The sequence below is a fragment of the Macaca fascicularis genome, chromosome 6, assembly GCF_037993035.2.
Source record: "Macaca fascicularis isolate 582-1 chromosome 6, T2T-MFA8v1.1".
Classification (NCBI taxonomy): Eukaryota; Metazoa; Chordata; class Mammalia; order Primates; family Cercopithecidae; genus Macaca; species Macaca fascicularis.
The window spans coordinates 3,135,112-3,139,926 of record NC_088380.1 but is presented as its reverse complement, the minus strand read 5'-3'; the positions used below and the strand labels follow the sequence as shown (position 1 = coordinate 3,139,926).

Below are 4,815 nucleotides of genomic sequence, written 5' to 3'. Positions count from 1 at the left end.
CTGGAAGAAATGAGGAGAAAATCTTTGTGACATAGAGGCTAGCATAAATTTCCTGCATATGATGCAAAAAGCTAAATCCCAAATTTAAAAAAAACTGATAATTTAAACTTCAACAAAATAGAAAACTTCTCTTCTTAGACTTTTTTTTAAATGAGGTAAGCCATATATTGGCGGAAATATTCATAATACATATTTCAGACCAAGGTTCGGCACCCAAAATATGTAAAGAACTCTCATAACTTAAGAATATATTGAAAAACCAGATTGTTTCAAAATGTTGGCAAGTATTTCAACATGTCATTTATAAACAAAAGATACATAAATGACCAATAAGCACATGAGAAAAATGTTTGCCATGTTGTCAGAGAAATGCAAATTAAAATCTCAAGAAGATATTAGCACAAAACCACTGGACTAGCTAAAGTTACAAAGCTGAAAAATATAATGAGTAGCAAGTGTTGGTATGAATGCTACACCTCACTGGTGGAAATGTCAAGTGAGACAGCCCTTTGGCAAGCAGTTTGGAAGGTTCTTACAAAGTCACACATACACTAAGCATATGGCATGGTGCTTGTACACCTAGGTATTTGCCTAAGATAAATGAAAACATAATCCAACAAAAGCTTGCATGTGAATGTTCATAGCAATTTTACTCAACAGCCCCCACTAAATCACCACATCGAAAGTGATGCCTTAATAATGATGCTTGAAAAAAATTGTATTTTTGAATATAATTAGAGAGAGGTTGGAAAGTAACTGAGAAAACATGATCAATTAAAAACAATGACATTTATGAGGAAAGAATAAAATGGGAAATATAATATCTAGAAATAAACTATTTGGCAGAAAAGTAAAGCAGATCAGTACTCATAATAAATATGAGTTCTGTTCATGTAGCCAAAGAGAGAATCTTACAAATTGGGTTTAAAACATCCAATTATGCACCAACAGAAGAGATGCACCAAGGCACAACTTTCATACAGAGGTTGAAAAGAATGGGATGGGAAATGGATGCCAATCCAATGCTAATAAAAAGCTAGCAACTGGAGGTATTGACAGAAAGTAAATTAGAAGTCAGGGTGAAAATAACAAAGGGATAAAACTGGTTATTTATACAATAAAAGGAATAATGCATTAAGAAGACATGTCAGTCATAAACTTTTCTGCACATAACAACTTAAAAACACACAATGTACATAAAGTAGAAACTTCTCAGTCATTGTAAGAGACAGTAACTTAAAATTCAGAAACTAACAGATTAAATAGAAAGAAAGTAGAAAAGTTAAATACCTATACGTAATAAGCTTAGTCTAATTCGCCTTTCAATATTGAACTTGAACAATTAGAGGATTTGTTTTAAGTGTTCAACAGGGACAGGGACCGGCTTCCAAGCCCACTCACCTGGCTGTTGACCAGCCTCACTCTCACCACGTGAGCCTGTACACAAGGTGGCCTCATGACCTCAGGTCACTGGTCTCAGGGAAACCTTGGCAGCTAATTTTCCCCAGATCAGTGACTGGAGGATAATGAGAGAAAGGAGACTCAAGGTGGAAAATCAGAATCTTTTAATACTTAATGTTGGAAGTGACATTCCATCATTTCTGACATGTTCTGTTCATTAGCAATTAGTGAAGTCCACTCTCACAGCTGACATGTATATATGTATACATACGCCTTACATGTCTACAGGTGCACATACCTGTGGATGCAGGCCTTACACATCTATAGGTGCACACATATGTTTACACAGGATTTACATGTTTATAGATACACAGGAGTGTATATACAGGCATACTTCAGAGCTGAGTGGTTCCAGACCACTGTAATAAAGCAAGTCACACAAATTTTTGATTTTCCCAATGCATATAAAAAGCTGTATTTGGAGGTGCTGGAAACGTCTGGGTGCTTCTTGCTCTGCTGCGTTAGCTCTCGAGTATTTAGCGATGGGGCAGCAGGAGGTGTGGACGCTCATGTCGAGGTTTAATGCATTCAAAAGGATTAATACCATACTGCACCATTTGAGAAAGTCCAAGCACACAGATGCAGCAGAAGACGTGCTAGTGGAAAAAAAAAAAACAAACAAACAAATAAAAAAGGGTGTGCAGGAATCATAATACTAAACAGACCAAAGTTCCTAAATGCACTGACTCTTAATAGGATTTGGCAGATTTATCCACAACTAGAGAAGTGGGAGCAAGAGCCTGAAACTTTCCTGATCGTTATAAAGGGAGCTGGAGGAACGGCTTTCTGTGCTGAGGGTGATCTCAGAGTGATCTCGGAAGCTGAAAAGGCAAAACAGAAGATAGCTCTAGTTTTCTTCAGAGAAGAATCTGTGCTGAATAATGCTTTTGATTCTTGCTACACACCTTATGTTACAGTTATTCATGGAACTACAATGGATGGGGGAGTTGGTCTCTCAGTCCATGGGCAGCTTCGAGTGGGTACAAAAAGTGTCTTTTTGCCACGCCAGAAACGGCAGTAGGACTATTCTCTGATGTGAGTGGAGGTTATTTCTTGCCACGACTTCAAGGAAAACTTGGTTACTCCTTTGCATTAACAGGATTCAGATTAAAATGAAGATGTGTACAGAGCAGGAATTGCTACACACTCTGTAGATTCTGAGAAGTTGGGCATGTTAGAGGAAGATTTGTTAGCCTTGAAATATCCTTCAAAAGAAAATATTGCAGCTGTCTTAGAAAATTACCATACGGAGTCTAAGATTGATCGAGACAAGCCTTTTATACTTGAGGAACACATGGGCAAAATAAACAGTTGCTTTTCAGCCAATACTGTGGGACAAATTATTGAAAACTTACAGCAAGATGGTTCATCTTTTGCCCTAGAGCAATTGAAGGTAATTAATAGAATGTCTCCATCATCTCTAAAGATCACACAAAGGTAACTCATGGAGGGGTCTTCAAAGACCTTGCAAGAAGTACTAACTATGGAGTATCGGCTAAGTCGAGCTTGCATGGGAGGTCATGATTTTTATGAAGGCGTTAGGGCTGTTGTAACTGATAAAGACCAGAGTCCAAAATGGAAACCAGCTGATCTAAAACAAGTTACTGATGAAGATTTGAATAATCACTTTAAATCTTTGGGAAGCAATGATTTGAAATTTTGAGGTGACAGGCTTTCCAGGTATATTCTGTACCATGGGTTGGCAATTTACAGTACATAGGCCAAATCCAGCCTGCTGCCTATTTTTATATGCACTGCAAGCTAAGAATGGTTTCCACATTGCTAAATGGTTGGGAAAAGAAATCAAAGACTAATATTTCATGACATGAAAATTATATGAAATATCAGAGTTCACAAATAAAGCTTTGTTGGAACTAGCTATAAAAAAAGTTATGTTTATCCTGGCTGGGTGTGGTGGCTCACGCCTGTAATCCCAGCACTTTGGGAGGCCAAGGCGGGCAGATCACAAGGTCAGGAGATGGAGACCATCCGGCTAACACAGTGAAACCCTGTCTCAACTAAAAATACAAAAAAAATTAGCCGGGTGTGGTGGCAAGCACCTGTAGTCCCAGCTACTCAGGAGGCTGAGGCAGGAGAATGGCGTGAACACGGGAAGCGGAGCTTGCAGTGAGCCGAGACTGTGCTACTGCACTCCAGCCTGGGTGACAGAGCAAGACTCTGTTTCAAAAAAAAAAAAAGTTGGCCGGGCGCGGTGGCTCACGCCTGTAATCCCAGCACCTTGGGAGGCCGAGGCGGGCGGATCACAAGGTCAGGAGATCGAGACCACGGTGAAACCCCGTCTCTACTAAAAATACAAAAAATTAGCCGGGCGCAGTTGTGGGCGCCTGTAGTCCCAGCTACTCGGGAGGCTGAGGCAGGAGAATGGCGTGAACCCGGGAGGCGGAGCTTGCAGTGAGCCGAGATCGCGCCACTGCACTCCAGCCTGGGCGACAGAGCGAGACTCCGTCTCAAAAAAAAAAAAAAAAAAGTTATATTTATCCTTTACAGTAGTCTATTAAGTGTGCAATAGCATTATGTCTAAAAAGCAGTGTGTATAACTTAATTTAAAATACTTTATTGGTAAAAAATGCTAAGGATGATCTGAGCCTTCAAGGAGTCCTCATCTTTTTGCTGGCGGATTGTCTTGCCTCAATGTCAGTGGCTGCTGCTTGATTAGAGTGGTGGTTGCTGAAAGTTGAAGTGACTGTAGCAATTTCTTAAAATAATACAAGAATGGAGTTTACCCCATTGGTTATATCTTCCTTTCATGAAAGATTTCTATGTAGTATGTAATGCCATTTGATAGCATTTTACCCACAGTAGAACTTCCTTCAAAATTGGAGTGTTTCCTCTCTGCTGCTTTATCAGCTAAGTTTAGGTAATTTCTAAATCCTTTGTTATTTCGACAATGTTCACAGCATCTTCACCAGGAAGATACTCCATCTCAAGAAACCACTTTCTTTGCTCATCCATAAGAAGGAATTCCTCATGTGTTCTCTCATGAGATTGTAGCAATCAAGTTCCATCTTCAGGCTCCACTTCTAATTCTAGTTATCTTGCTGTTTCTACCACATCTGCAGTTACTCCCTCCACTGAAGTCTTGATGCCTTCAAAGTCATCCATGAAGGTGGTAATAAACTTCTTCTAAACTCCTGTTAATGTTGATATTTTGACCTCTTCCTACAAATCATGAATGTTCTTAGCAGCATCTAATATGGTGAATTGTTTCCAGAAGATTTTCAACTTATTTTGCCCAGATGCATCAAGTGGAATCACTGTCTATGGCAGCTAGAGCCCTACAGAATGTATTCTCAAATATTAAGACTTGAAAGTCAAAATGACTCCTTGATCCTT

General features: G+C 39.4%; 1 pseudogene; it reads left to right on the top strand.

Moving 5' to 3' along the window:
* Positions 1 to 1,940: 1,940 nt before the first annotated feature.
* Positions 1,941 to 3,124, top strand: LOC102115777 (3-hydroxyisobutyryl-CoA hydrolase, mitochondrial pseudogene; annotated as a pseudogene).
* The last annotated feature ends 1,691 nt before the right edge of the window (positions 3,125 to 4,815 follow it).